Below are 12,005 nucleotides of genomic sequence, written 5' to 3'. Positions count from 1 at the left end.
CACGTGCTTCTCCTTTTTTGTTGTTGTTGTTAAGCTTGTATTCTGTTACATAACTGTAAAGCTGTCAGGTCAAATTTTGTCAAGCACTTTATTCTCTGCCCATGAGATAAACCAAAAGGCCTAACTGGATTCTACATGAATGAGAAAGCTTAATGTTGCCTTCAGTGAACTCATCAAAAATGTATACAGAATGGACAATGAAGTGTAAAAAGTGTCCAAATTAATTAATTAAGTAAAGCGTATGCTCATTAATCCTGGCTAACTTACATAAAAACATACTCAGACCGCTTCCTTATGTAAGAGTTCTAAGATATCCATCAGCTATTTTACATCCATCTTTTAATAATTTCACTTTTCCTGAAAAATTATATAACTATTTGAAAGAATGACTATTTTTTTTAAGTCCTCACCAGAGGGTATTTTTTCCACTGATTTCCAAAGAGAGTGGAAGAGGAGAAGGTGGGGGGAGAGAGAGAAACATGGATGAGAGAGAGATACAACAATTGGTTGCCTCCTGCATAAGGCCTTGCCAGGGCTGGGGAACCTGCCACCGAGGTACAAGGTATGTGCTCTTGACCAGGAATCGAACCCGAGACCCTTAGGTCCGCAGGACAACGCTCCAACTGAGCCAAATGGGCCAGGACAGGGCAGAATTACTACACTTAACAAGAAAATAAGAAAACAAATTAGAAAAATAATTCCTATCATTGTGATTCATTCCCTATGTGATGTTAATTACTAGATGTCAACTATACTCTTAAAAAGGGGGAACATATAAGTTCAATTACTAAATTATTTCAAGATTCTTATACATTATTGCTATTATTTAAGAGTTTTAGGGGAAAGGTTAGATTTAAAAAATCTGGCAATGTTAGAGCTGAAAAAGTTCTTAGAAAACAAATAATTATCTCAACCAATCCAAGTCATAATCTTACCTCTCCTGATTGCTTCCCCAACAAAGAAAATAGGTTAGGTATCCAGGCAACATAATCGTCAATGCTCTCAACCTTGTACACAAAAAGCCTGTTTCTGAACCTTATTATGATTCTTCTGATTCTTCCCTTTTCTTTTCTCCCTAACATCATTTCTTCCTTAACTAACCTAGCTCCTGTACTACATCAGGTCAACTGATCTCTGTCTTACTTAGCTTCTTACTTCCTCTATCCCTATCCTACACAAGGCCCTAAATCCTAGATTAATCCTTCTCCCCATTCACAGCTCAGTTTTTTAGTACAACAAAAATGAAACCACTTCTGGAGCAGACTCCTACGATGATCAAATCTCAGGTGGGCTCAACACTGCTCAAAAATCCTTTTGGTCTTCTGGGAAATGAAAAAGATCTGGTTACATATGGTTAAGGATTGCCTACAAGTTTATGGGTAATGGAGCAAAAAGTTAAATGGGGTTCATACCTGCTGCCTGTTTTTATTTCAAGTAGAAGCCCAAATCATCTTTTGAAGTAACCATCACTGAGCCAACAGTGCTATATGTATTTCATGACCCAGATTACTGAACACTGTTCATAATCCTACAGTTTACAAACACAGGAAAGCCAAACTAAGAACTATTTAAATGAATACACCATAAAATTTTGTCCATTTCAAGATTAGACAATCTAAAATTCATTATTTTTTTTTACTTGACTCATCATATAATAGAGCTGATTTTATAGTGTTTTATTAAAGTTAACATGGGTTTGATACAGTAAACTTCAAGGATACAAGTCTAAACAATATGCAATTATAGACTAGGGGCCCAGTGCACAAAATTCTGGCACTCAGCGGGGCCTCTCAGCCCAGCCTGTGCTCTCTCGAAGTCCAAGAGCCCTTGGCTTAGGCCCGCTCCCCAGGGCTTCTGGCACACTGACCACCAGGGGGCAGCTCCTGTGTTGAGCATCTGCTTCCTGGTGGTCAGTGTATATCATAGCAACCGGTCATTCCGCCATTTGGTCAATTTGCATATTGGCCTTTTATTATATAGGATATAGGATAATTTTAACACAAAGTATCACAGAGGCTTGTCTCTTTTAGAACCCTGAAGAAAAACTGATTTTTCTTTTAAAAACTGTTTTTGTTTTAAAAGAAATACATCTAGCTCAAAACAAAGCAGAAACAAAACAAAACTTGGTGCTTAATTTTCACATAATGTTTAGGAAATATTCCCTAATATTTTCACTACACAACTAAGACATGTAACCAAGGGCTGCCGGTATCATATCAACTGGAAAAACAGCAGCCTCTGAGCCACAGACTAACCCAGTGGTCAGCAAACTGCAGCTCGCGAGCCACATGCAGCTCTTTGGCCTCTTGAGTGTGGTTCTTCCACAAAATACCGACTTCTGCGCATGGGCCACGAAGTTTCAATCGCATGGTACGTGTGCACCCGCTCGTGATATTTTGTGGAAGAGCCACACTCAAGGGGCCAAAGAGCCGCATGTGGCTCACAAGCCGCAGTTTGCCAACCACTGGGCTAGCCATTCTCTTTCCTTTCAGGCCCACTCCAACTCTGCACTTCCAGCTGTGGCCCCATACACTTGCTCTTGCAAACTCAGGTGGGTTTGCTTACCCAGATCAAGTAAAATTCTTTTCTTACCTCTCATTGGCAGCAGTAATATCCTTCTTATCTGACTTCAATACATATTTACTAAGCAAATGAATAAATAATGCGTGACAGAACAAAAATTTGTATGGTGGGGGTTGGGGGTGGGTGGAGTGATTGAGCAGAAGCGAAAAAACGAGAAAGAACTCATGGACCTGGCAACAGTATGGTGATTGATGGGGTGAGGGTGAGGATTTGGTGGGTGAGGGTATAGGGGGGGATAAATGGTGACGGGAAATAAATAAAACCACACACTGTTGCTAGAAGGAAGCACTGCCACGGATGAAAGACACGTAAAGTTCTGCTGCTAGATGAAAAGCAATGGACTGTCTTTCAACAGGCAGAGATAGAGGAGAAGGCCCTCTAAAAAGAAAGAACATGCTAAACGAAGCCAGAAAGCAGGCTGAGAATGGCAAGTAGCTGGATTTACCAAGAGAATTAAGAGCAGTATGTGAAGATAAGTAGTGGAAGGGATGCTAGGACAATAACTGAGGACAGAACATTAAAGGCCAATAAAACAGTATAGTTTTACGAACCAATGTCACTCCAATAAATTCAATTAAAAAGATCAAGAATACAAACTAAGAGTTGGGACTTTATTTGATACTCACGTAGGATTCAATTTAAGGAAAGAGACTTTCAAAGCTATGTTTTCAGACAATTTAACCAACAGTGTGTAGGATGTATTAATAGGAAGAACTGACAGGAGACAAGCTGAGAAGCTCTTAAGATAAATATCTTGTGCGTACTTCTTTTAATATACTTATCATGACAATACGACTTAATTTTCTTCATCTTTCTCCCCTACCAGGCTCAGACTCCAGGGAAGCATAATCCATTTTTTCCAAACATATAAAAAGTAGGGATGTGTCAAAAGATCTCTGATGTCTCTCCTAACTAATAACTTATGTGTCTACACTTGAAGAAGTAATTTACAAAGAGGTGGTATCATCAAAAATTAATTTGTAATCGTTTTTTAAAACTCAGTATGTTTTATGACACCATTTATTCCTGGATTAACTTGCACCAGGTATTATGCTCAGCATCCTATATAATAAAAACCTAATATGCAAATTGACTGAACAGTGGAACGACTGGTCGCTATGACGTGCACTGATCACCAGGGGGCAGATGCTCAATACAGGAGCTTCCCCCTGGTGGTCAGTTTGCTCCCACAGGGAGCGTGCCGCTCAGCCAGAAGCCGGGCTAACGGCTGGCGAGTACAGTGATGATGGTGGGAGCCTCTCCCACCTCCACTGCAGAAGGGGGTAAGGAGTGAGGGGTCCTGGACTACGAGAGGGATGTCTGCCTGCTGGCTTAGACCCAAGGGGATCGGGCCTAAGCAGGCAGGCGGACATCCCCCAAGGGGTCCCTGACTGTGAGAGGGCACAGGCTGGGCTGAAAGCCCCCCTCCACCCCCCCAGTCAACGAATCCGTGCACCGGGCCTCTAGTTCTACAATATTATCTCATTTAGTCTTCAAAATGACCCTATAAGGCAGGTATTCTTTTTTTCTTATATTTTTACTAGAGGCCCAGTGCACAGATTAGTTCACTGAGGGGTGGGGGGGACTTTCAGCCCAGCCTGTGCCCTCTTGCAGTCAGGGACCCCTTGGGGGATGTCCGCCTGCCTGCTTAGGCCCGAACCCCTTGGGCCTAACCCAGCAGGCAGACATCCCTCTCGTAGTCCGGGGCTCTCACAGTCCAGGACCCCTCGCTCCTTACCGCCTGTCTGCAGTGGAGGTGGGAGAGGCTCCCGCCGCCACCACTGTACTCGCCAGCCGTTAGCCCGGCTTCTGGCTGAGCAGCACTCTCCCCGTGGGAGCACACTGACCACCAGGGGGCAGCTCCTGCATTGAGCATCTGCCCCCTGGTGACCAGTGCACGTCATAGCGACCAGTCATTCCACTGTTCAGTCGATTTGCATATTAGGGTTTTATTATATAGGATTGATTTTTAGAGAAAGAGAGAGAGAAACATCAATATGGGAGAAACATTGATTGGCTGCCTCCTGCACACTCTCTACTGGGGATTGGGCCTGCAACCTGGCCGTGCACCCTGACCAGGAATTGAACTCGCAACCTTTCAGTGTACGGGACGATGCTCAACCAACTGAGCACAGTGGCAGAGCTGAGGCAGGCATTCCTAAACACATTCTCACAATGAGGAGTCTTGGGTGTGGAGAGGTTAAATGAGTTACCCAAGTTCACCCAGCTAGTATGTGGCAGTCAGGCTCTAACCCTAACCAATCTGTCTAGCGAGGGATTTAACCTGCTCGTCAGTTTCCCAGGTCAGGAAATCCATGATGCATTTAACTATACAATTATCATAGAATATATCAACCTTAGGAATTAGATTTTTAAGTCTTGCAATATCGATCCGGCCAGTGTGCTCAGTTGAGTGTCGTCCCATGCACCAAGAGGTCACCCCTGGTTTGATTCCTGATCAGGATGTATGCTGGGTTGTGGGCTCAATCCCCAGTAGGGGGCATGAAGGAAGCAGCTTGATTGATGTTTCTCTCTCATCAATGTTTCTATCTCTCTCCCACTCTCTCCCTCTCTCTCTAAAGTCAATAAAAACATATTTTAAATAATATTTTGCAATATCCTCTCTTTAGACTTTAGATGCCTGTTCTAATCACTATGATCCATTTTCTTCAGCATTGTTAAATGGTTACTACACAATAAATACAAAGCCGATTGTTTTAAAGTTAAAAAATAAAAGAGAAACATAAAAACTGACAAAGTAAAATGCCTGCCAAATATTTATTGGAGAGATTACTATAAAATACAGCTAAGGAAAAAAAATGAATCCACTAAATTGCATTATAGTTTTTAAATTATCCATTACTGAAGGACAGGGACAAAGAAAACCTTGAAATTCAGATGATACTAAACTTGATATGAACCATGAGCAGTCTCCTGTATAAAGTGGTGCAGACAATGTATACGGTCTTGATTTGCATCCTTGATTCCCAAAGGCCAATCAAAAACAGTACAGGTATTTACAAAAAAAAAAAAAAAAGTAGATTCTCTTAGTTCAAACCTGTGTTGTTCAAGGATCAACTGTATTCTTTTACAAAGGAGAAAGGAAACTGAGGCCCAGAGAGATTAATTACCTGAGAAGTCAGGCAGCTACAAAAGCTAGGGTTCAAACCTATGTTATGCCTATTTGGCTTGAATTGTGGAACTACACTGACTTTGAACAACTACTGTTAATTTAAGAATCAAAATTAGTCCATCAGGAATATGAGGATCCGATCCAAACTTGAAAACACTGGCCCTGTATGTGTAAAAGATTTTAGACTCTCAAATTCCTTATTAGTACCACTTATTACTTTATCAATCACAGTGTAACAAAGAGTCACATTTATTGACTTTTGCTCTGCTCCTATTCGTTTCTAAATGGGATTCTTCCCCGATTACTATACTGTTATCACTCCTCGTCAGGCCTCCAATAACCTCTCAATGGATTATTTTCATTCTCACCCCCGATCTTGACAGGTCAGACCAAACTGACCACTTTCTGCTGCTTCCAAGTTCCTCTCCTTCCTTGGACAACACTCTCTCCCAATTCTACTTCTTAGTAGTTTCCCCCCCTCAGTTTCTTTCAGCAACTAAACCCTCTCCTCTGCACAAACCATAAATGTAGCCCCCAGCCCCCCAACAATGCAACCTGGCACCTTGTTAAAAAAAAAGTAAAATTTGCTAAATGAATTTGTTCCCAATTCATATTTACAAAAACCTTTGTGCACTTATGTTTTATGGAATCTTTAACATTTTATTTTTTTTAATATATTTTATTGATTTTTTACAGAGAGGAAGAGAGAGAGAGAGAGTTAGAAACATCGATGAGAGAGAAACATCGATCAGCTGCCTCCTGCACACTCCCTACTGGGGATGTGCCCACAACCCAGGTACATGCCCTTGACCGGAATCGAACCTGGGACCTCTCAGTCCGCAGGCCGACGCTCTATCCACTGAGCCAAACCGGTTTCGGCTGGAATCTTTAACATTTTAATCCACGATACTTTACTAAACTATAAACTCCATGAGGATGGGGTGTATTTGTTTTTGTGCCCCATACATACTACCGACACTCCATGTTTATTGAATAAATGAAAGCTACCTTTTGTGTAGCCTAAAACTAACATTTATTGGTGGAACTAGTAATTAAAGTGACATTATTTTTTCAAAAACAAAGTATATGGTAAGTCACAAACTTTCTGGCCCAAAGAATGGGTTGGGCTAGACCCCTCCTACAGAGCAGATAAATCCTGTATAAAGTCTCACATAGCAGCTCTAAAATTCAACGAGTCTAATAATTATGGTATGATGTCTTTAGCAAATGATCAGCTTTTCCCTGATTCTTTTTAAATCATCACACCTTTTCCTTAATAAATTCAACCCTCAGTAATTTCACTGTTGTTGGAAAGAATTGTGAAATACCTTTACTACCAATGAAGCATACCAAATTTAGAACTTAATTTCAGGGTTAAATATACAAAGGATCAGAGCCTAATGACCTGTAAAAAAAAATCACCTTAAATACAATTGTGCAACTTCTTTTTTCAATTTAGAATAAAAAAATCTTAGAAATGAATAGAAACATGAAGGTTTTGTTTACCTCCTTACCTAATCAACAGTCCTTTCTACAGAATCCTTGCTATTTTTCAAACATCTGCCCTAATACTCAATCCTCTTACATTCTCACCTTTAAAAAGTAAATGTTTTTGCATTTTTAGGCAGATGACTGAACATAACACACATAAGGCTTAAAAGGGTTATGTAGGTAGGTGCTAATGGATAAAAATGTTAGAGATTTTTTTCTTTTCAATTTCTCAACCACTGGTAAAACAATGCTCAAAATCTCAAGCTATGGTAAAGATAAAAAACACAGCAAGATCACTTACAAACTCAATTAAATACAACAGTACCAATTCTATAGACCTCTCTGATGTGTGTATTAACAGAATCAATGTAAAATGTGTTTGACTCAGCAGTGAACTTGCTCACAATCTCATTCTCCATCGACTTAGCACAGGTCCAATCAGGGCACCTTCAGTCTGTAGCAGACAATCTTTGCTTACTGAAATTCCCTAAAACATGACTCATCTCTCAATGTGCAAGGCCCCTTTCACCTCCATAATTCTTCCCACAGAACAAGCATGTCATTAATGAGAGGCATAACATTTCTTCGAAGGATGGTACATGACATGAATCACTTTGTTCACAGAACAAACACTGGAAGAATCTTCAACTAATCAGAAAAGAAGTTTACAGTAATTTAATTAGGAGGGTAACATTAAAATTTTACTCTCAAAAGCATCTAATTATAAATCAGTTAAGCCCTTTGTTTGATGTATTTTGTACCTTTATTAAAGAAACGATACCATTTATAATGATTCGAATCCTATTTCAAAGGTCAAACTAATTCAGAACTTTTTAGAATCTAAAGTCCACAGGTAAAGCATTTTAGGTTATAATTACTCATTCAGCAGGATAATGTTGCTATTCCTAGAAGATATTTCTAAATTCCCTAAGCCAATCCTCAACATAAATTCAGAGAGTAATACAATGTATCAGCTACGAGCTTTCTGTGAAAGACTGTGATGTTTTATCTTTGTTTGCGCTGGAAGTCTTCACAAATAGACTTCCCAGGTTCCTCTCACCATCTCATTTCCTGGTCCTCTCCCCCTTACCCTCCATTAAAACACACACACACACACACACACACACACACACACACACACACACAAACACCTTAGTCTGTTACATTTTAGTAAAATGTTTCCTCTTGTAGGAGGAAAACAAAATATTGTTTGCAAAGATAACCTGCACATCTTACGTGCAATAAATAAAGATGTGCAAGCAGAGGATACACTCATCAAACCCAGATCCATTTCGGTGAACTCCTTCCAGGGCCCAGATACGAGTATTACGCAACAGCCACCATTCCAGCTTTTAATCCCTGTCTGTGATGCTGTGGCAAAATACAAATGGCACGACCATAATCCGCTAGAGGTACTTACGTACATGTACGACCTAAATTAAAACGGGAATTGCCAAATTCTCAGGAACCTTGAAAATGACCAATGGTGTCACAGTTCAGAATCATAACTACAACTTTTCCTTCCTGGTAGCCCAATGCCCTCCAAAACCCTCCCACGTGAGCATTTCCATGGAGGTTTTGAAAGGATCCCCCTGAGAGGGGGGAGGGGCAGGCATCAGGTGGTTACCCTCAAATCTCCTCCTTGTGAGGCACCCACCCCACTTTCCAGAAGCTGAAAAGCGAATCCGACGCCTCATCATTTCTCCCAAAGGACGATCATGGGAGCGAGTGTAGGCAGACCCCCGGGCCCTAAACACTCCATCGGATCTCCCGGGGCACAGGCCTGGAAACACGGCCCAGGGGCAGCTAAGAATCAGACAGCATTGCAGCGAGCTGCATTCTGGAGAAGCCACACGTAGCCAGCAGCTACCGGTCTGGGAGGGGTCAGAGCATCTCCGGAGGCCGCCTCCGCGCGGGCAGCGCCGAAAAGCCTCGGCTCCACACCTGAGCAGGTCGGGTGCACCCGAGCCCAGGATCCGCGCGAGCGGAGACGCGCCCGGTGGGGAGGCTGCAGGGGAGGGGGCTCCGCAGGCACCGCCGGGCCCGGAACGCCTCCGGGGCGAGCGGAGGAAGGAGAAGGAGGCATCCATCCCCCACAAGATGGTGGCGCCGACGCACCTGGGCGCCACACGCCCCCTCTTCTCCCTCCGCCCCTCGCCCCGGGGACCCGGCCGCCGCGGGCAGCAGGACGCGCGTCCCGGGCCCCGGAGGCCGGCGTGGGCCGGCGCCAGGCCGAGCCCGCCGGTGGGGGTCGGCGTCGCTGTCCGCGGGGGCGCGGGGCCGGCGGGGGCCGGGGCCGGACGGGACAGCTCGGCCTCAGCCCGCGGCCCCGCCGGGCACGGGCGGCACACTCACCTCGGACGCGCCCGCGGAGCCGGGAGAGGAGGCGGAGCCGCGGGAATGAATGGAGCCGGAGCCGGCTCGCTGGCGACCCCGGCCGGGCGCTGGCCGCCAGGGAGGGTGCGGCCGCCTCCCCCTCGTCCCGGACGCCGGGCTGCTGGTCGGCGGGTCGGCCGCAGCCCACCGAGCCCTCCGCGGGCGTGACGCACTCGCGCCGCCGCGCCTCGAGCCTTCGCAGCCGCGCCCACCGCGGATCCCCCCGCCCGCGCGCCCGCGCCGCGCGGCCCCTCCTCGGCGCGGGGACGCCGCCGGCCTCCCTCCGGGCCGGGCCGCGGGCAGGTGCGGGCGCGGGCTGCCGGGAGGGGGGCGCACGCGGCCCGCCTCGCCCCCTCCCCGCCCCGGCCGCCGTCACCGCGCCGAGCGGACGCCCCCACCCGGGGCGATGGCTGGCGATGGCTCGGTGGTGAAGAGTGACCTTGGCTTAGAGACCCAAATAGGTGCGGGGGAGCTGCGGGCCGCGGCGCCGGACTTGCGTGTCCCTTTAACGTCCACCTTTGCAGAACCCGCTCGCACCCCCGGACGGGCGAGACCATCCCGGCCTCGGGTCAGGGACGCGGCCTTCGCCCGCCACCTCCTTCCTGAGCCCCTGCGCCCCGGGAGGAGGCACCGGGAGGGACGCGGAGCGCTCCATTCACCGTGGGGACGAGCCCGCGAGCCCCGATTCCATCTTGAGCAAACAAGGACCCACCAAATGCCCGTGTCCACCTTTCCTCTTCCACGATCTAGTCCACACGCACGAGCCCAGACCCAGGAGGACGCCGGCTCCACCTTCCTGCCCTCCCCTGTCTCTCCAAGGCTCCTGCCAGCCCAGCGCCCGAGGCCCTTTGCTAATGACACCCCCGCAGATGAAAATATTCGCTCTGAAGTATTTAAAGCAGTGGTTCTCAACCTGTGGGTCGCGACCCCTTTGGGGGTCGAACGACCCTTTCACAGGGGTCGCCTAAGACCATCGGAAAATACATATATAATTACATATTGTTTTTGTGATTAATCACTATGCTTTAATTATGTTCAATTGGTAACAATGAAATTGGGGGTCACCACAACATGAGGAACTGTGTTAAAGGGTCGCAGCATTAGGAAGGTTGAGAACCACTGAGTGGATTTCTTAGAAGTAATGCATGTCATGGGTTTAAATGTTTAATAAATGTATTGAGGAAGGGTATTGTATGTAAGGATTTTAAGACTTCCTTTCATAGTGCCTAAACTCTGGAAAATAAACTCAGCTCATCCAGTAACTTGAAATTGTTCCTTTCATTCCTAAGAAATATTTAGCAAGCACAATACCAACCTTTTACGAATTTACCTCAAACAATGCTTGTTGATAGAGGTTTATTTGACTCAGATATTTTTTTAAAAAAAATCCAATAGGCCCTTCTGCCTCGAGCTACTCAGAAGAATTAATCTCACATGTTACAGGATGCGGCTTTACATGTTTAAGAAAAACCATTTACTTCCCTCTTTGTCTGAGATACATTAAATCTTGCTTGTGTGTTTACCCATACTCAGAATCCATGAGCTCTTAGTGGACAAAGAACTAAAAAAAAATGTCTTTATCAGATTGATAAATGCTGTAAATCACAACCAAAATATTTTGAAATAGGTTTTGAACCCTTTGTCTGAAAAGTTTTGCAGAAAGTTCTTAAAAGTTAAAAAAACAACAACAAACAAACAAAAAAACTGAAGTGAGAGGCAACAAGCTTTTATTTGAAATCAAAGAATAGCTATTCCAGAAGCACTGATTCAGGCAGAAACCCAAATAGTGTTTCAATTACGGGGTGAAGAAGGCGAAGGGTTTTTATGAGAAAAGAGAAATAATTACATGAATAGAAAGAAGGAATTTCTAGTTGTGCTAATAAGCTAAGTTATTCTTTAGCTGTACATGGCTGTTTACTGCTTCTGAAAAATGTCTTTATCAGTCCTCATAGTCAGGAGGTCTGTTTTCTTGGCAAACAGTTGTTTGGGATACAATGTTGCTTTAGGCCCAGTTCAAACATTCCAAAGGTGCAAGGAGTTAGAGGTGCAATGCAGTTCCTCCAGAATGGCTGCCCGGACTCCTTTTTGAAATGGCCCCATTAATGCCAATTTCTCACAGAGTAAAAGATTATGTTTCCTATGCTTGCTTTATTTTGTTAAGTTACAAGTAGAAGGAAACATGTTAAGAGTTCTCCTTGCATTTTTTAATATATGTCTTAAGGCGATTGGGACCATGTTAAGAGAAGCTTGCCACAACACTAAGTTTTGGAGGTCGCTGGTACAAATGACCCAGAAGAGAGCCCTTAAATTGCAATGGAAAGAGGAATTCCTAATGGCTAAATAATGGCTGTTTCTAACTGCTAACACATTACCAAGCACTTTATTAACTTCTTTGTGGAAATTAATTAATTTAATTCTTACA

At 44.5% G+C, this 12,005-nt stretch overlaps 1 protein-coding gene across 3 annotated transcripts in view; it reads right to left on the bottom strand.

The window, feature by feature from the left end:
- FAM169A (family with sequence similarity 169 member A) overlaps positions 1–10,374 on the bottom strand; it is a 71,047-nt gene extending 60,673 nt beyond the window's left edge. Inside the window, exon 1 of one of the 3 annotated variants that reach the window (XM_059694314.1) lies at positions 10,296–10,374. The gene's annotated coding sequence lies outside the window, so the exon portion shown is untranslated. Of the gene's footprint in view, positions 1–8,834; positions 8,969–9,562; positions 9,693–10,295 lie in introns of those variants that run through there. The other 2 variants (XM_059694312.1, XM_059694313.1) reach the window with 2 other exon arrangements.
- Positions 10,375–12,005: the final 1,631 nt, after the last annotated feature.

This window comes from Myotis daubentonii, chromosome 4 (genome assembly GCF_963259705.1).
Source record: "Myotis daubentonii chromosome 4, mMyoDau2.1, whole genome shotgun sequence".
NCBI classification, from domain to species: Eukaryota; Metazoa; Chordata; class Mammalia; order Chiroptera; family Vespertilionidae; genus Myotis; species Myotis daubentonii.
Note: the sequence above shows the minus strand (reverse complement) of the source record. Positions and strands in the feature narration are given on the sequence as shown.